This window comes from Neofelis nebulosa, chromosome 17 (assembly GCF_028018385.1).
Source record: "Neofelis nebulosa isolate mNeoNeb1 chromosome 17, mNeoNeb1.pri, whole genome shotgun sequence".
Taxonomy (NCBI): Eukaryota; Metazoa; Chordata; class Mammalia; order Carnivora; family Felidae; genus Neofelis; species Neofelis nebulosa.
In genome coordinates this window covers 54,588,772-54,609,755 of record NC_080798.1, presented here as the reverse complement: position 1 = coordinate 54,609,755, position 20,984 = coordinate 54,588,772, and the positions used below count along the sequence as shown (strand labels likewise).

At 41.6% G+C, this 20,984-nt stretch overlaps 1 long non-coding RNA gene across 1 annotated transcript in view; it reads left to right on the top strand.

Annotated features, from left to right (window-relative positions):
- Positions 1 to 20,984, top strand: part of LOC131499372 (uncharacterized) — an 800,352-nt gene that overhangs the window by 5,781 nt on the left and 773,587 nt on the right. Inside the window, exons 2-4 of the long non-coding RNA XR_009255831.1 lie at positions 4,251 to 4,415; positions 11,619 to 11,762; positions 11,916 to 12,010. This is a non-coding gene — a long non-coding RNA (uncharacterized LOC131499372). The remainder of the gene's footprint in view (positions 1 to 4,250; positions 4,416 to 11,618; positions 11,763 to 11,915; positions 12,011 to 20,984) is intronic.

Sequence of the window (20,984 nt, the reverse complement as noted above, 5' to 3'; positions counted from 1 at the left end):
CAGGTATAGAGAGGACCATTATATAATGATAAAATGGTCACTTCACTAAGAAGATATAGCAAATCTAAAAATATATGCACCAAACAACAGAGCTGCACACTATAAAGCAAAAGTGGCAGAACTGAGAGGAGAAGTAGTCATTTCCTCAGTGTTAGTTGAAGATTTTAACACCTCTTTCTCAATAGCTGATACAAGAATCAGGCAGAAAATCACCATGGATGGAAAAGTCAACATCATTAACCAATAGGAACTATTTGACATTTATAGAACAATCAATATCAGGAGAATCCATATTCTTTTCAAGTGCCTACAAAGCATGTACTAAGATAGACCACATCCTGGACCATAAGACACACCTCAACAAATTTAAAAGAATTGAAATCCTACAGAGTATGTTCTCTGACTACAGGTAGGCTAGACATCAGTAACAGAAAGATAATAGGAAAATATCCAAACACTTGGAAAATAACACTTTCTAAATAATCCATGAGTCACAGAGGAGATCTTAGTGAGAAGCCAACAAATGAGCGATGAATTAAATGAAAATGAAAATACAGCATATCAAAATTGGGTACAATTAAAGCAATGTTGAGAGCAAAGCTAGCAATACATGCTTACATTAGGAAAGTAAAACATCTTAAATTAATAATGTGAGCTCTCACAGGAAGGGTGTAGAAAAGAAGAGCAAAATCAAAGTCAGCAGAAGAGTCTAAATCATAAAGATAAGAGCATAAATCAATAAAATTTAAAACAAAAACAATAGATAAACAAGGAGTCGGTTTTTTGAAAAGATCAATACAATTGACAAGTCTCTAGCAAGATGGTCAAAGATAAAAATGGGAGAAAATACAAATTAGCATTATCAGGAATGAAGCATGGAATTGCACTACGTACTCTACAGACATAAAAAGGACAGGGAATGCTGTAAATATCTCCACATACATACAGTTGAGGACTTAGATGAGGTGGACCAATTTCTTAAAACTGCCTACCACCAAATTTACCCAATATGAAATAGGTAATTTGAATAGCTCTATACTATTAAAGACATTGAATTCATAATTTGAAATTTCCCCAAAAGAAATCTTCACTGGAGATTCACTATACAATTCTGTCAAATGTTTGAAAAATAATTAATATGATATATACACAGTCTCTTTCAGAAAATGGAAGGGTTTGGAAAACTTCCTAATTCATTTTATGAAGTTAGCATTATGCTGATACTAAAACCAGACATTGACAGTACACAAAAATTAATAAAGGGAAAGAAAGAAACTATGAGCCAATATCCTCCATAAATGTACATGCAAAATCCTTCAGAAAATATTAGCTAATAGCATTAGCAATGTATAAAAAAATTATACACCATTACCAACTGGAGCTTTTCCCAGAGATGCAAAGCAGGTTCACCATTCAAAAGTCAGTCAGTGTAATCTGCTGTAACAGGCTAACAAGAAAAAAACATAATGTGATTCTATCAATTGAGGCAGAAAAATAATTTGAGAAAATTTAATACTCATGATTTTAAAAAACACTTAGCACACTAGGAATGAAAGAGAACATCTATAACTTTACAAAGGCCATCCCCCCAAAAAGCTACAGATAACATACTTAATGTTGAAGGACTGAATCCTTTCCTCCTAAAACTGGGAGCAAGTCTTTTTTCATTACTGTGGTTTAACACAGGGCTGGAACTTTTAGCCAGTTCAAAAAGGCAATAAAGGGAAATAATAGGCAAACAGATGGAAATGAAGAAATAAAACTGTCCCTGTTTGGAGATAACACGATTGACTGTGTAGAAAATGCCAAGGAACTTACAAACAGAAATGAAATTCCCATGTATCAGTATAACAAAACCTGAAGAAGACTTGTATGCTGAAAACTACAAACTTCTGATGAACGAAAATGAAGAAGATCAAAATGAATGGGGGAGAGTATCAGTTCTCTTCAAATTAATATACAGACTTACCACCATTTCTGCCCAAATCCCAGCAAGGTATTTTATAGATATAGAGAAGATCATTCTAATATATATATTGAAAAGCAAAGGAAATATAATGGGTAAAATGATTCTGAAAAGAAGAATAAAGTTGGAGGAATCATGGTACCCAATTTCAAGACCCATTCCATAGTTACAGTAATCAAGAGCGTGTGGTATTGGTAGAGGGATAAACATACAGGTCAACGCAACAGAGAACTCTGAAATAGTCCCACACAAATATGCCCAACTGATTTTTTGACAAAGGTGCAAAAGCATTCAGTGGAGGAAATATAGATTTTTCAATAAACGGTGCTGGAGAAATTCAATAACTGTAAACAAAATAAGCAACCAAACCAAATCAAAACAAAACAAAATCCTTGACTTCAGGCTCACACCTTATATACAGATTAACTCAAAATGGATCACAGACTTACATGTAAATGTAAAATTTTTATAGTTTAAGAAAAATAAAAAACGTAAGAGAAAATCTTTCTACTGCAGAGTGAGGCCAAGAGCTTATGGACTTAACCCCAGAAGTGCAATATGAAAAAGAAAAAATTGATAGATTTAATCAAGGTTAGTACCTGTGAGAAGTCTTGTTAAGAGAATGAAACACAAGCTACAGACTAAGAGTGAATATTTGCACATCATATATCTGATAAAGGATTAGTATCTAAAATAATTAAAGAACTCTCAAAACCCAACAGTGAAAAAATGGATGATCCAGTTAGAAAATGGGCAAAAGACATTTCATTGAATAGGATATACTGATGACAACTAAGCACATAAAAAGCTGTTCAACATCATTAGCCATTAGGGAAATGCAAATTAAAACCACAATGAGGTAGCACTATACATCTATCAGAATGGCTAAAATAAAAAATAGGGACAACACCAGTGAGGATGTGGAGAAACAATCACTAATACACTGAAGTTTCATTTTGTGTGGTTTTCTCTGTTTTTTTTTGTTTTGTTTTGGCTTGTTTGTGTGTCTGTGTGTGTGTGTGTGTGTGTGTGTGGCTTTCTTTGTATTTATCCCCCTAGGGGTTCGTTTTGCCTCGTGAAGCCTTGGCTTGATATCTTTTGTCAGTTTTAGAAAATTCTCATCCTGTGTTTTGCTAGTTTCCAGTAATTAAAAAAAAAAAAATTTTTTTTTTTTGAATGACCAAAGACTCTTGAGATTTATGTAAGGGACCTGGCTGAAAAAAAAATTTTTTTTTAAAAGTTTATTTATTTTTGAGACAGGGAGAGACAGAGCATGAATGGGGGAGGGGCAGAGAGAGAGGGAGACACAGAATCGGAAGCAGGCTCCAGGCTCCGAGCCATCAGCCCAGAGCCCGACGCGGGGCTCGAACTCACAAACCGTGAGATCGTGACCTGGCTGAAGTAGGACGCTTAACCGACTGAGCCACCCAGGCGCCCCTGAAAAATGTTTACTTATGGTACTCAGCATGTATGTTCCTGTGTACACAATTATAAGTATGAAAGTAAACAAAATAACACAACTATATATACTATTTCCCCTTTATTATACCCTAAATGATCTCTAGTTGGTTCTTACTCTCAGGATCTACTGATTATCATTTCATGTATGTTAGGCTAATTTGGCTAGAAGTTTTATCTTCCAACGAAACCTAAGTCAGGATGTTAGCAGTGAAATATTCTCTTCAGATCTTTAAAAATTGAGGAAAATGGCTATGGGATGATGAGGCAGTCTGTGGTCGTTCTATTAACATTAATAATCTCTCATTTTTTGTTGGGTGGACATAGTTTTCCAAGCACTTTGTTAGGGCCTGTCTCAGTTGCCCTCGCAATGACCCCTCGAGCCTGGCAGGTTTACTTCCATTTTCCAGATGTAGTCTCAGGCGAAACAGATGACCGAAAAGGATCCAGAGTGGTAAATATATTATTTCATCACAGTCTGGAACTTCCCAGGATGGTTCTGACTCTCTATTTGGGTGCCACTATACTCTTCAGGTTACCTAGATGGCCATATGCTCTTCTAGCTCTAGAATATCATAGTCCTTCCATGGACACGATAAGTAGTTGAACCAGAAACAAAGTTGAACTTCCTTGTTTTCCTTCTGTGCTATTATGTCAACCGCATACAGTAGAGGATAGGACTTTGTTACCTGCTTGGAAGGAGGAGCCGGGGGTGGGGGTGGGGGGTCTCATCTCCCTCCCAGTTGACTCTCGCTTCATTAGAGCTCACCAGACGTCCCAGAAAGATCCCTACTGTAAATATTTTGGTTGACCGCTTCTCTTGCAGCTGACTCAGGAATAGAAATGGGTTGTCTGCGGATCCTAGAACAAGTTCTGGAGATGGTGAACAGATGGCCAAGCAGAATTGCCATAATCCTCGATAGCAAGAGGCAGCTTACCTTGTGGAAACTTGGGCCTCTCTTCTGACGACTGTAGGGATTAAGAGAACAAGGTAAGTGAGGAAGAAAACCAGTGGGTATTGAGGCCCATGTTTTTGGAAGGCGAAGAAATGCAGGCTGTGTGCCTAACATCAGAGTCCTCCCCAACATAAATCATGCTTATATAGGGCGATCATTCCTTGATGGAGGCTTTGAGCTGAGACTCTGGGGATGCAGGGAATACAACTGTGAATAAGATAGAAATCCCCCCAGCTTTGATGGCATCTGCAGCCTAATGGGGGACATAGTTAATAAACAAGTAATTACATCAAGCTTCCTCATGGGAGAAGTATGGGATGCAGTTGAGGCACATAGGAGGTCATCTTGACCCAATGTAAGGGAGTCCTGGAAGGGTTCCTGGAGTTAGTCATATCTGAGCTAAGTCACAAACCAGAACCAGACACTTACGAAGTGAAGAGGTATGGAGGTAGAATAGAGGGAAAAGCCTGTGCCAGAACATGAAGACATTTGAAAGAACCAAAATCATTGCAGTTTGCCATGACTTTTAGTGATGGCTTTAGCATACAGCATGGGGAAAAGGTTTCTCTAGGCAAAACCTCGTATTCCTTTGGTCAGTTGGGCCCAATTGCATTTACGTCAAGAGTAGAGAATCACCATGAATGACCCACTCACTGCCCATCTCTGACCCTTTACTAGGGCGCTCGTTTGAGAACCCTGACTTCAGAATGCAGGTGAACTCAGATTTCTGCAAATTGGCCTGGCAAACTGTGACTCCGTCCCCTCTCCCCGAGGTGGACAGCGCCCCCCAGTGGAAATGAAGGTGAGCCCTCCTCCCATCCCCCACTGGCCGGGGCCACACTGAATGTACATGTTTGCCATTTCCCTGTGAGGTTGTAGCCGACCGAGGGTCTACAAAATTGCCTGAAATTCTGAAACCAAATAATGTAAGGGGAGGACTAGTTCCTATGAATAGCAGACATGTTTTATTATCTCAATTGTAATCCTTTTAACACGACTCCAAAGCAGTTCTCTGGTTCAGAAAAGTTACAGAAACGATAGGGGAATGAGAACTATAAAAAAAAAAAAAAGTGAGATGTTTTATTATTTCTCTTTCAACCCACCCCAGGACATTGATTCAGCTTAGGCCAATGGAACGGAATTAGTAAGTGGATGTGCTGGTGTAAACAGTTTTAATAATAGAAAGTTTATTATTTTTTTCTCAACTCAACGTAAATACACAGTGGACAGTAGCTCAGGAATGGCATGATTTTGAAATGTTACCCGTTGTCCAGTCTTTGGCAAGATAGAATAAGGAGGTGTGTGTGTGTTGGGCGGAGAGGGGAGCCATGGCCCAGGTCACAGTGTCCCAGGGCCTGGGATCCTTCAGCACACACCCAGTACTGCCTCCCCAGGAGGACAGCGGGGATCCTTGTTCCAATTGCATTACGATTTTGAGAATATTCCATCTCATTTAGCTGTTCCATAAACATTTCAAGATTTAAGATGATGCTCAATGATGTGGACAGAATTAAAATGCTTTAAAATGACATAAGATGGTGAACTCTATAGCTGCCTTTCTTTTCGCCTAAAGAGGAAGAATGGCAAGTTGGGGGAATGACCCTGTGTTACTTTTCAGAATCCTCTAGATGGTGCTGCTGTGATAGCTATTGGCCAGACTTTCTTTCTTCCTTTTTTTTTTTTTTTTAGCACTTAACTATCAAACCAAATATTTAACTTGTTAAATGTCTTATACTTATAGTTAATTGCTAATATGATACTATTGGTAATTTATACCATCACATTTACATTACATTCTCTTAACAATAGTCTATGCGCATAAATCATACAAGCAGAGTAATTTCAAGAATTGAAATACATGTACTTCTCTGGTCATTATTCAATAAAATTAAAGACTCTCATGTGTGGATGGATTTTTCCACACACATTAAAACTGGCTATAGGATTAGCTCTTGACTACCTCTCCTTGTGTTGGACAGTACAGGACAGTGGCTTGTACATAGTAGTTGCTAAGTTAATGTTTATCAAAGGAATTGATTCTAATTTGTTTTTTCCCTTCCACTACTGATTGGAGATGAGGTGACCAACTGGATTAAGCTTTTCAGAACCCCGGTTGGAGATTGCTGCTTATCTTTGCTTATCTTGCTAACGAAAAGATTGGGAGGCCATTTTTTTTCTGTATTTCTGAAAATGGCCTGGTGGGGGTGGGGGGAATGTGTGTATGTGTATAAGATCACTTCTTTATTTTAAAAGCAAATTGGTTTTCAGGTTGGTTCCACTGAAATGCAGGAATGGTATGAAAATTGTGTTTGATAATTGCTCGAGTCTTAATCAAGATTTTATTAAAATCAATATTTGATATGCTGCTCAATTTAATTAAATTAAACCATAGAGAAACGAGTAATAAATGAGTTTGAAAATCAATCACGGATAAGGTATGTTTCTTTTAATTAGTTTAACGTAGAGAATGTTGGGTTAAGCAATTGCTGACCAGAGAAGGAACAACAATGAAAAAAATCACCACTTTTGTTTATGCAGTATGAGCAACTAATAAGTTTCTTCATTAATTTTGGGACAAATTTTAGGAGGTCTGTCTCCTTAGTTGATGATTCAGACCTGGGTTTGAGCTATCATGAGGGTCCTGGGCCATTTAGCCAGGAAATGGCAGAGATAGATTTTAACACAACAATCAAGCTTTTGCCTCTACCTGGAGTCACTCAGAAATAGCAAGAAAAAACATACTTTTATTAGGATGAATTTTAGAGAAGTGCATTGGTGGTAGTTTTCTTTCTAAAAGAAGTGTTGCCTTTGTAGACGAGTGATAGATGAGAGGGGGGAGAAATCCTAAATCAAAAAGCGTGAACGTTGACTTAGCAGCTCAGAGTCTCGTAAAATACCAGAGAAAGGAAGAGAAAGAAAGAAAGAAAGAAAGAAAGAAAGAAAGAAAGAAAGAAAAGAAAAGAAAGAAAAGAAAACAAAGAAAGAAAGAAAAGAAAGAAAGAAAAGAAAGAAAAGAAAGAGAAAGAAAGAAAGAAAAAGAAAGAAAGAAAAGAAAGAAAGAAAGAGGAAGAAAGAAAGAGTGTTTTATTTTTCTGGACAGACACAGAATACAGTTATTTACCATGTAATTTATGCTTATTGGGAAAGGCAGAGATTTATGGCTTTAGTAAAAAAAGTGTTCTAATTGGGATTAGCTAATGAAAAAATGGTGGCACTGGAGAGGGAGAAAGGAGGAAAATGTGATTTCGGTTGAGGTGTTTCTTCTCTCCTGGGATGTAACAAAAGGGCTAGTGTTCCCCACCGGGGCAAGAATCACACTTCTAATTAGGCCGTCGGAGTTGGTGCCTGTATTTTTGGTTCTGGGTCTTTTTAGTCATCCGTGGAATCAACTCTAGGAAACTAAGGCTATTCTTGTTAAATACTGTCGGCGATGAGGACAAAACTTCAGCTTGCTGAAAAATCTCCCTCAATTTTATTCAGCGCTTGTTTGGTGGGATGAAAATAAAACCCAGCAACAATCACAACCATACAACTGCACAGCTTCCCTGCCATAGACCTAGAAGAATCTGTCTCAAGGCACTGCTTGCTAAACTTCAGTCACGATTTTTGCCATCCCTGCGTGTCTTGTGTTACTTAATATTTTCCTTGAAAATGGCTCATTATAAAACATCAAAATTAAACACGGTTGTTTTCGAAGGAAGCTTTGTTTCAACACCAAAAGTGGGAAACCAGAGATCCTTTCTCTAAGAAGGATGGGAGTGAAAAGAAATACAGTCAAATCAAAACACGTTATCAAATTTTAACTCCAGGAAAGTGTCCAGAGGTCATAAAGACATACTTGCACCAAACTGAGACTTCCTCTTTGACTATATCTGAGCAATAAAAAAAGATTGGAAAAGGGAATAATGTTATCATTATGTGAATCAGTTTCATCCAACAGTGTCTATTTATCACCTAAAATCATATTTCCGGGCCCAGGTGCATCCGTTAGCTTTTGTGATCAGCAGCCCACGTATCTTTGTCCGTTGCTCATGCGAAGCTTTGCCCCCTTTCTTTTCTTCCCTGATTGCCCCCAGTCACATCTGAATCTTGGTCTCTGCCCAGATAATTCCTCTTACCTCATTTCTGAACATATAGAGAATTCTGTGAAGCTAACACACGGGATGGAGGGCAGATTATAAAATGAATAGTTTCCATTGCTGGTTAACGCTACCTTTCTCCATCTGTACTGTTTGAGATACTTTTTCTCTAACTAGATGTGGCAAATTTCCAATAATAGTAAAGTAAATGTAGTGAGTGATATGTCTCTTTACCACCCTGACCTTCGTACACCCGGTTCCCCTACACAGGCGACCACCGTCATCATGTTTTACGTATTCTTCTGGAGATGGTCTGTGTATGTGAAACTTTACTTGAACCTCTGTGTCTCTCCCTAAATTTCACACAAATGGAAGCACACCCTACATGTCATTCTACAGTTCACTTTTTTTTTTTTACCCAACAGTATTTTTTGGATGTAGTTTCATATTAGTATATGTAAGCCCTCATCCATTCTTTTGAACGTTGCCTAGAAGTACTCCATGCATGTAACTCTTCCCCTTTTGATGTGTACTTAGATTATTACTGTTTTACAAATAATGCTGTAATGTCCCCGCATAATTCTCTTTGGGTCCATGATGGGCAGTAAGAAGTAAATCTGCTGCTGGACAGTACTCACTCAAATGGTTAGAGATCTAATTACAATAATTAGAGAGGGCAAACGTGATCATATTTCTTCCCATGAGAATCCCATGCTCTTTCTTCGTCCTCACCCATAATATGAACTTGTCTTGGGGCACCTGGGTGGCTCAGTCAGTTGAGCGACCGACTTCGGCTCAGGTCATGATCTCACAGTTTGTGCGTTCAAGCCCCGCGTTGGGATCTGTGCTGACAGCTCAGAGCCTGGAGCCTGCTTTGGATTCTGTGTCTCCCTCTCTCTCTGCCCCTCCCCAACTCATGTTCTGTCTCTCTCTCTCTCAGAAATAAACATTTAAAAAAAAAATGAACTTGTCTTTGTCATGGTGCCCCCCCTGCACAGCATGAAGCATCCTGATTTGTACATGAAGTTGTGGCCTCCAAGTTACGTTTGTCGTGTGCGTCTAATTCTATTTAATCTTCCCTTGTCGCCATCACATTTGAAATTAGTTGTGTAGTTTTGTTCTCGGTGCCTCTCTTTGATGGATGACAAGTTCCATGAGGTCAGGGAGGGACTTGATGTTATGGAAAAACCTTAAACTTCTCTGCCCTTAGAAAAAATGACCGCAATATCATTTTAATGGCAAATAGATGCACGTTCCTAAGGGAGCTCGAATGGGGAATATGGAGGGGAAAAAAAAAAAGAAAAGGAAAACAACCCATGAGAGTTGGGGTTGCTATTTTTGATCAAGTTGGAATTGGGAAATACCAGGAGTCTCCTAGGAAATCTTGATCTCACTGGAAGATGATCCTGCTCTCTTGGCCAAAGAGCAGGTCTGTATTTCTGTGCACATAAAACTTGCAGACCGAGACAGAGGGCCAGTGTACCTTCTGGCTTCGCCTGCCATTTATTATCATTCACAAGGTGGTGTTAGATGCTCAGCTTTTAAAAGAACTGGCTTTTCAGCAGTATTTTTACCCTTGAGAGTATATGGAGAGAGCTCTGTGTTGTATATTAATCAGAGCTTCCACGACTCTTTGAATGGTATTCGAAATGTGTCTGGGAGTGTGGTGAATGAACTATGCCCAAAGTGTGCTCTATTATTTATTACACAGGAGTCTTTCCATCTGAGACATAGGCTGAAATTAAAGGAACCTAATACCTACTTTAATAACTCAGCGTTCTTCCCACTTTCTGCTCCTTATGCACTCCTGCCCCCAAAAGCTTTCTAGGATTTGATACCTCTTAAGAGTCCGTTTGTCTCTCAAATCGTACTAAAATTTGTATTTCTAAATTCCCCACTCTTTCTGTGGATGTGTAGCTCTCAGTGCACCCCATGCTGTGCAAACATTTAACAATCACGCCTAGAAGCTGTTCCTTCTAGAGCTCCTTCCATCCCTTTTCCCAGATGGCAAGTCTTACTCATCCTACAAAACCTGGTTCAAATGTCATTTCCTCTTCTGCCCTCCCCGACTGTCCCAGGCGATGAGTCACCCTCTTCTCTGTGCTCCCACCATCTTCTCTGTGTACCTCGACTGCAGGCATCTCAAGAGAGCAGTGTTGTCCCCAGGAGGGCAAATGTGCATTCTTGGGGAACAAAAAATATTATTCTGTTTATGCATAAAACACAAATACACACAGCACACAGCCAGACAGCATATAAATTTCCATGCTGGCGGACAGATTAGGAAAAAGATGTCTAAATATGCTTATAGAAAACACAAAGCGTACATACATGCACAGCCCAAACATCTGCCGGCTGCCTCGGTTCACCTGGGTGGTACCATGCACCCATCCCCTTTCTCTTCGATTCGGGTGGCCCTGCTTCCTCCACCCCAAACCAACTCACGAGCCATAGCCCTTCCATTGCCCATACTTATACAGGCAAACCTCAGGTCTTCTTCAAGGTCAGGTGCATCGTTCTGTAGTACCTGCGTGTTTATTTAACGTGTATAAAACCATTTAACATGCAACCACTGTTACTAGTTTCTTTTTTCTGTGTCACTGTCAAAGTCACTCGGTGTCGTGCCCCCTTGTTCCACCTTCCCCATAGGCCCTGTGGTTTCGGCTGCGCGATTTTGCGGAGCAAGCTGACTTTTTAGGAATGCATATGTTGTGTTACATCAGAACTGACGGTACTTAGATGCTTGCAACTCTGAACTAATGACTCAGTTTGGATTTCAGAGAAGTAAGTTGATCTTCAGCTGAATAGTATTGAGGCTTTTTTTTTTTTTTCCTAGGGGGCATTTTGAAATAAGGATGAAATAAGTACATTGATACATATGCGTAGAATTGCCTTACTGTAGCAGCTCAGATGTGGACCAGTGCAGTCGAGCCCCGCTAGTGACACAAACAACCAGTAGGGGCGCTGTTACAAATGATGCGGGTTTCTAAAGAGGTGAATAACTTCTAAAGTTCTGAACAAAACAAAGTATACCTCTGTAGTTGCTTTCCCGGAAAATTCATTTAAATTAACCCTGTGCACCGCCCCCCCCCCCGTATTCATAACTCAGATGGAATTTGCTTCTGGCCGGTTATGTATAAACATACTTTTCATCTATAGGAATGGCATGGGGGACAGTCCCCTCTAGGGGACAGGCAAGCCCCTGCCCATCATGTGACAACCCACCTGCCCCCACAGATTTCCAGCACGCCCTCTGGTGAACCACTGGCCCATTTCCACCCACTGAAGATAAGCTATAACTGTGTAAGTTCCTCATGCAGGCTGAAAACATAAGTATACAGAGAAAGGAAGGGAGAAAAATGATTTAGCACAAGGAAGGGTAGGAAAAGTTCAAATGTTTTTGCTGACAGTAAGTGAAATAGGAGTAACTAGTTTTGTATGACCTCATATCCTTAGGCTGATTGGAAGAAATACAGCAAGACGAGTGCTGTCCGCTGGATGTGAGTACATTCGTGACTTCAGACTTTCCGGTAGCCGCATTTAAGAACAAGGTAAAAAGAAACATGTAGAATCAACTTTGCAAATGACAGTATTTAGTCCAACATACCCAAGGCAATGTTTTGTCAAGAATGTAAGCAGTATGAACAGTATATTAATCAGCTAGTTTGTATATATTTCTTGTACGAAGTCTTTCTAATTTTGCACTTGGAGCACCTCTCACTTTTCAAATGCCCAAGGGTTCTCTATTTGCTCCCAGCCAAGGAGCTCCCGATCTTATTGGGTTATGACAGTGCTTTAAAGTTAAAACATTAATTCTGTAGTTCCTAGGACACTATTAAGGGCGAGCCGAGAAACCCCGACTCACGCCGCCTTAAACAGTAAGAACGTTTGTTCTCTTTCTTAAGTCAGGAGGGAGGCTGTGGTCCAGGGGTGATTGTTCAGCAATTCGTTCAGCCTTCATCAGGGATGTGGGTTCTCTCCGTCTTTCTCCACATGGGCTGTTCCTCTCATGGTTGTTAAGGTGGCTTCGGTCTCCTCGTTTGTGTCCAAAAGGGGGAGTGTTGCTCTCCCGCGACTTGAAATATCCCTTCTTTCCTTCAGTCTTATTGGGCCCAAATGCCACGTCCCATGTGGCTCACGCAGATCACCAGGGTCAGGCTATTGGCCGTTCTTGTGACGGATGCGGGGATGCCTTTGGCTGGGCATTTTCTCTTCATTTGCTCACAAAAGAGACACCGTTTCTTATCCTATTCTTGCTTTCTTCACTCATTTACCGGACCTCACTGTGTCTGTGACGTCCTCGTAAAACCGGGACTCCCATAATTTTTGGCCAAGCCACACGTGCAACATTGCATTTGATTCTGATTTAAGGGGATAGAAAGGATGGAATGCATTTCAGGGACAAAGAGAGATGAATCATAGTATGTCAGGAATGTTGAAGGGAATGGGGGTGTAGACCCATGAGAAGTGGGAGCTGGATGTGGGGATGAGGCATCTTCCACGTCTTAAGACGGTGTGCCTGCTCGTAGCAGTGTGGCTGCCTCTAATTTGTTCTGGAACTGGAAGCCAGATAATTAAGTCTGTTAGAATAACGCCTATGAGAAGAACAAATAAGTTGTGACCGAGGCCAAGGTGCTTGTCTAAGAAGAAAGTATTTCAACATCAGTCCGTGAACTTGGTTACCCTCCTTCCATCTCTCACCTGATCCCTCCGCCCATGGCTTGAGGCCTTGTGCTTAGTTCTGGGCACATAGTGAGGTTCTTACCGCGTTTTAGAATGATAACAAGTTTATGAATGATCGTTAGTAAATGACAACATTAATTAATCTTTATTGATGATCTGAGCTAAGTACTAATTTATCTGTTGTCTTCTTAAGTCCTCAGCAAACCCTATGAGGTGGGTGCTATTTGTGTCTCTGGTGTACAGATGAGACACTCAGGCTTGTGAGAGAAACGAACCTGCCTAAGGTCACGGAGCTGGGAGCCATGCCAGGACTGAGCAGCCTCTGAACCTAGGATGTTAGCTAGCCCGGGAGATACTAGAGGACTCTCTGCCCTCTCGATGTGCAAGGTGTTAGAAAGAACAAGTGTTCTTCCTGATTCCCTGTGATGCTGCTGGGGCTCGTGGCTGAGACCAAGGGGTCATGACTTGGATGTGACGTGGCTTCGTTTTCTTTTTCACTCTCTGAGTGGTCTGCTCCTCTCAGGGCTGTGCGGGATGATTTTACCAGGGGTGAGGTTCTTAGTTCATTTTGTGGGCTCACACCTGTCTTCACTCTTGTCCGGTTCTGCTTCTTTGAGCACTGTGTGCCCTCATGTGCCCTCACAGAGCAGTGCACACCGTGGAAGCGAGTCCACATTTGTGAAATCAGGCTTCGTCTGAGGGCGGTGGGATGCCAGTAGAGCAGTTTTTAAGAAGGGGAGCGCTTTATAATTTATAAGCATTGCTCTGGCCCGTTTTGGGGACATGGAAGGTGAGAGTGACCAAGGGTGACCGAGCTCAAGAGGAAGCTCTTTCTCGGGGGATGTCACTCCGTCATCTCCAGATCTCAGTCCTCTTCCTTACAACGCTGAAGTCCTCTGCGTCATGTGTCAGGGAGATGGAGAGAATGTGTTCAGAAGAGAGGGGAAAAATCAGCCAGTGCAAGCTCACTCTTTGACCTGGGAGATGTGTGTTCATTTCCCTAAGGCACTCTTCACTTCTTGTGTCTCTGCCCATAAGCCCTGAAGCACCCAGATTTTAACACTGTTTTGGCAGTTCATGATCCAGTGAATCCCCAGTGAATCCAGTGAATAACTGGGGAGAAATGAGAAAGTAGAAATGCTAGGAATTAGGAGCGCCGGGGTGGCTCAGTCAGTTAAACGTCTGACTCTTAATTTTAGCTCAGGTCATGAACTCAGAGTGTGTAAGATTGAACCCTTCATTGGGCTCTGTGCTGACAGCCAGAGCCTGCTTGGCATTCTCTCTCTGCCCCTCCTTCTCTCTCTCTCTCTCTGTCTCTCTCTCTCTTTTTAAAATTTTTTAATGTTTATTTATTTTTGACAGAGAGAGAAAGAGAGAGAGAGAGAGAGAGACAGAGCATGAGTGGGGGAGGGGCAGAGAGAGGGGAAGACACAGAATCTGAAGCAGGCTCCAGCCTCTGAGCTGTCGGCACAGAGCCTGATGCGGGGCTTGAACCCACAAACAGCGAGATCATGACCTGAGCCGAAGTCGGATGCTCAACCGACTGAGCCACCCAGGCGCCTCAGTCTCTCTTTCTTTCTTACAATAAATAAATGAACATTAAAAAATCCTAGGAATTATAAATCCTTCCAGGACAAAGCTAGTGTAGGCCATTACTATTTTATGGAAGGAAATTGAGGATAGAGGGATGAAATCTTGCTCAACTCCAGAGCAGTTATAACAGCTAACGCTGACCAGGCACTTAACACATGTAGAGCATATCATACACATTATTTTACTTAATTCCCACTACAGACACGCGAGGGACTATTCCTGTTCCCCTTCTATAGGTGAGTGCTTTGAGGCCTTGAGAGGTCAAGTGAGGTTCTCAAGGTCACAAGGTAGTAAGTGGCAGAGTGTAATTCCAACCCAAGCTGTCGGACTCCGGAGCCAATACTTTAAACTCTGATGACTTTGGATTCCCCCACTGTTCAATTCAAGAAACCCGAGACCGTCCCTTTCCACAAAACAGTCGATCCCGCGCTGTGAAATGTGTAGCAACGTTGCGGCTCCTGCCTAATCGCCCGGTAGCCCTGGCCAAGTGTCACCTAATCCAGATCACACCCAACATGGACGTCCGTGGAAACGCGTAATGTCGACGTTCCAACGTGAGGAGCGCCATCGGGCAGCACCATCAGTGGCCAAGCGAATGGCCTAGCAAGTGAGCGCTAAAGCATCTCTACAAGGTCTAAATAAATAATAATGTGGAAAGAGAGCCGTTTGCTGGATGCAAGACGCCAGCTGTAGTTTCAAGGAAATGTTGATTGCATGCTTTAGCAGCTACTCCACAAAGCCGTGCTCCACTGTGTGTTTTCCTTGTAAGGTAGCAGGAGAGAAAGAGACACTTTTCTTTTGCCTGCAGTTTATTGTTTCCTCCTCAGCAGCTGTGCCGACGTGGTGTTGATTACGCAGAGAAGAATTATTTTGATTATTGACAGTTGGCATTCTTCTCGTAATTTGGAGTTCTTCATCTCTGGTTCACTTCCTCACCTCCTCTCCTGCCCACACATGTATAAAAACCTTGGAAGCTCTCGCTAGGATTCTTACGCATGGCAGCTGTGAGCAGCGATGGAGTTGAAAGTTCAGGGGCAATTTGACACGAAACTCTTCCTCCTGGTCTGTCCCTTCTCTGAGCATCGCTTCAGAGCAAGGGAGCCGGTGGGCTCGTGAGGTTCGTGGTGAGCGTCGGAAAAGCCTCTCCGTGAAGAAGCCAGGTTCCCTCGTGGGCCGCCTTGCCCCTGCATCTCTGTCTGCTGGCGGGTGCCCCATCTGTCCCAGCCACGTCCATTCAGAGCTGTGTGCCAGTGGAGTGCTGGTTGGGGCTGGCTCAAAGGAATAGTCTGTGGGAAGGACCCCGTAGTTTTCCTTGGAACAAAGCCCGCTTAAGAAACAACGATGATCTCAACAAAACAGAAAAGATCCCCCCTGGAGGTAATCTTCACATGGTGCATGTGACTGATTGCTGTGGAATCCTCTGTCACCTCCCCTTGCCTACCTGTATTTCAGCCTCAGATAAGACACACTCAGGTGGCAGACTCCCACCTCAAAAGTTTTCTCTCTCGGCCAGGAGTTAATGCCCCTGGGGATAAACCTCCATGAAGGGGATCAGAAGAAACCAGTGGGAAATGGCCCAGCTTCTCTTCCTTCAGGTGGGCAGTTCTGAGAGGCACTTTGCTTCTCAGACACCCTGGCCAAATCAAACCATGTTGCCTGCAGCAGTGACCCCAGTGTACTTCCTTGTCTCAGCTTTTTCTCTTTCCCTAGATCACCTCCCAAACGAACAACATGTACCCGAGTCCTTGTCTCAGGCTCTGCTTTTGGGGAAATACAAAATAAAGCAGTGACAGTGAAAAGATTATTCTTCCCTGAACTTATCCCTCTTTTTTCCTTTCCCAGATCTTACTCATTTGTATTGTTTTGGGGTAAATACTGAAATCTATTCTTAAAAAAAAGTAGGAGTAACATAGGTACATCGAAAAAAATGTTTTCTCTATTTGTACACATATGCATGTGCAGGTTTTTATTTTATACATGTTTATATATGTATGTATACGTGTATATATATTTTTTATGTTACAATCATCCCATCATCCCTTCGTGGAGACAGTACATCATGGACAGAGCACAGTTTTGGATCAGACAGACCTGGGATTGAACGGTGGCTTCGTAACATTCAAGTCTTACGAATTTGGGGTCATTATTTACCCTCCCGAGGCCTTAGTTCAAGCTCCTGTAAAATAGAGTGAGCATTATTTACAGGGTTATTATGCATATTAATCAATGTTGTATAGGTAGCACGCTAGCACGTCTCTGAGCATTTAGCAAGCACTTAGTGTATTTCAGTGATTATTATAAAAAGCAAAGCAAAACAAACGTCTGCACCAAGCTGTATGTACTCCCCCTACTCCCTGAGGGGTTGGGGCAGGGAGGAGGAGGAAACCACTGTATCTGCTGTGTATCTCTCCAGAACTTTTCCCATGTTTATACAAACTTTCTAAAAATGTACACACACACACACACACACACACACACACACACACACACAGGAATCAATAGGGGAAGCATTAATACATCATACATTAATAGAGGAGAGGGCAAAGCCATGGTGAATTAGTCAGGCTTCTCCAGAGAAACAGAACCAATACATATGTGTCTCTATGAGGGGAGTCGGTGAGATGTCTGTGGTCTTGTCATGGAGACTCTTTGACTCTCTTGATTCACCAGAGACTTTCCCATTCCCACCAGCACCTTTAAATAGATCAGGCTTCTTGGGCTCAGTCTTCCTTCTTGATATCCAGGCTCACAGCCTTCCGTTTAAGGACATAATCCCCAAGGATACCCTGGTGATGCAGGATAGAGCCCCTCTCTGGATAACAGGCCTGGTCCAAAGCTGACCCAGGGCAGCTCTTAGAACAATGCTCTTTGGAAGTGCTTGTGCCTTCTCTGAAGGTATTAGGCAACCAGGAGCCAGACACATTTGCATAACCTCTTACCAATATGCAGGTCCTTCAGCATAGGCTTTCTGAGGACTGTGGACAGACTACCCAAAGCCAAAACTCTATATATGTGATTTTAGCTCAAAATTTTGTTCTGGATGTATCTCATGTCCAGCATCAGCACGTACCCTGGACATAGGAGCTTTCCCCCTCAAGGAAGGCAGAAGTTAAAAGGGAACTATGCAAATTTAGGATTCCCTAGCTCCTCTCCTACCTGGAAATAAAAGGAGATTCCTGGTGTTGGATGCTCTGAACTGAGGGTCTTCTGGGGAGGGGGGACTCCTCCACTGCTGAGTGGCCCTGTTTTGATCTACAGTCCAGCATGAGCTGCTATGGCTGTCAGGGACCAGCTATTCAGACAAGCCCTCCTTTTGAAATCTGCAAGTGTAAAGAAATGATAATATATCAAAACAGATGTCGGGCATCCTTTTTCTTCCATTCTTATCTATGCTGTTGTATTTAATTACTAGACATTCTAGTCTATGCAGTTTCTTTCCATTTGAACTTGTGACATTTTATTCTATATTATTCTGCTCTATTACTTTCTATTTCATTCCATTCTGTTCTACAGCCATGTATTGAGTTCTTGCTCAATGCAAGGGATTTTGCTGAATGTTACAAAAGAAATTCTTGCGTATGTGTGTGTGTGTTGGGGGGGGCAATGCACACACGTGTGTTTTGAGGAATAGTTTTCAGAATATCATTATATTTGACAAAATTTCCACATTTCTTGTACCCCTTTCTAGAAATACTCAGGAGGAAATCTCAGGTGAATCTGAAATATTACAGAATAAGGCTTTACCTAGAAAGCATTGGTACCAGCAGTGAGTTCAGGAGAATTCAAGGTTTTAAGCCCTTTGTGTTTCTCTGCCCATCGTTTTTTAGAGACCATATTTACTAACAGTGCAAATACAAAGTAAATTAAGATACACTGAAGTCTTTTTTTGAAATTTGGAAGCTATCATGCAACAAGACTACAAGGTGAATAAAAACAACATCTGCTTTCAGATTTGTCAACCATCTTCCTTCAGTGTTGGCTGTGATGTGTACCTTGACATTTTTTTGTCAGCTGAGAGTCAGTTATTCTGGGAATAATGTGTTCTTGAGAGCCAGTTTAGTGTCATGGTTAAGGTCACGGGCTTTCCAAAGAGCTGAGTTAGAATGTCAACTCCACCAGCTCCAGCCATACGAACATGGGCATGTTCTTTAAACATTTGGATAATAGTAGTATCTCCTTCATGATTTTCTTGAAAGAATTAAATGATATAATTCACATAAAGTGCTTAGGGTCACACTTGCCAATATTAAGTGGTCAATAAATGTTAGTCGTTAGTTGGGAAATAGGGACGATGTAATACTCTTATGGGGATTTTGAGGATTAACTGAGATGCTTGTAAAGCATTTAGGTCATCATCTGACACAGTAAGCACGCAATAAATGTTCATCATTGACATCATTGTTTCTGCTATTATGTGTTAAGTGCAAAATGTGGATAGTGTAATTAAGCATAGTTATAAATACTAATTGAGATAATGTGAGTGAAGTATTTAGCACTGTGCCTGGCATGGAGTGAGAACCAAATTAAAGTTAAGTTCCTGAAGGACAGGAACTATGTCATTGGCTCTTTTATCCCCAGCATCCTGGGCAATGCTTAGTACATAGAAAGTATCCAATAAATATTTTGTAAATAAATAAGTGAATAATTGTATTATTAATTAGGTTCTACTCTATTGCAAATGTAAAAGGAAATCTTGGAAAAGAGTTCTGGTCTCCTTTAGAAATCTGATGACCCCTGAAAAATGGGGAATAAAATAAACCCGAGGAGACAGGATGTTCCCAAACTCTGAGATCATCGTCATAATCCCCTACATTACAAAGGTCTTTATGGTTCACAAAGAACTTTCACATCCATTATGTCATTCAACATAAAAAAAAACAACAACAAAAAAAACAAAACAAAACAAAACAGGCAAGAAATGTCCTTAGGGTTGGCCTGGACAAGGAACTCAGTCTCTTACAAATGATTTAAAACCCATTTCGTCTTGCTACAGATATTGCTTACAGAAAACTTCAGGCACAGCAATGCTACCCAGCTTGATTTAGCTTAAAGAAACCTTTCGTGACCTTATAAACAAACACAGCCCAGTGGGAACCCAAGTGGAATTTCAGAATTTTGAAGATGAGCTGAGAGAATTTGCTCAGAAATGGGACATATTAAAACAATCTCTACCAAAGGAGTGAAACAATAAAGAGATTGACTCAGAAGAGAACAAAAAGGCCAGTGCCACTTACTCGTGAGCAGTGAGCTCCTGACTCATTGTAACTGTTGACTGCGTAGCATAATGTTTGGGAACATTGCAATCTTGAGAGCGGGCTTATAATGATGTTCATCTGCTCATATGGATGGATGGCCTTACATAAACTCTGATTGTTCGTGGAAAGAGCTGCTTCTCCCGAAAGTACACTACCAGAATTGGAGTGAGCAAGGCTGATTAAAAAATATTTTTATGAATATAAATGTCAGCTTTTAAATGCCTGTTCTCTGATATAATGCTGTGTGTTCATGCACATGTTGGGTGAATGCGTTTTGACCTTATGTCATGAGTGAGTGGGTTAGGCTAGTTGATTAACTAAGTGAGTTACTGAAGTTCAGACAAGGACTGTATTGGTCAGCGTCCCAGCAAGAAACTTGGTTCAAATAGAGTTTCAGAGAGTTCAGTTGGTGGGACGTTATTAATCTAGATATGGGCAGGGTTACTCCCAGATGATTCAAATGGAGGGACAAAACAACTGAAATATGGGCAGTGTTACAAAAATGGACAAGAGATGGTGAGTGAGGTCATTACTGACTAGCCATAGTAAGAAGCTCTCTCGACCCCTAGGATGTATAGAACATTATGGGAACCCGGTGAAAACGCAGTATAGATGGGGAAGCCATCTGGAAGGGCCTGTGATAGTAGGAAGACAGGTACCATTGTAGATTTGGCAAAGCAGGGAAGAAATACTCTGGCCGCCCTCTCCTTCCACCCTCTGATTTCCTGTAGGCACTTCCCATTGATCAAACCCAAGTGGATGCTGGCAGGAAAGGGAATCTGGGAGTTGCAGTCTGCTTGGTCTCCTAGGCACAGATTAGGGCAGAAAAGGGTGGATCTGGGTGTGGGCCTTATCGTCTTTGTTGCAGCTACTCACCTCTGCCATTACAGGGTAAAAACGGCCATAGATAATAGGCAAATGAAAAGGTGTGGCTGTGTGCCAATAAAACTTTATTTACAAAACAGGCAGTGGGCCAAACACACAGTCATGGTTT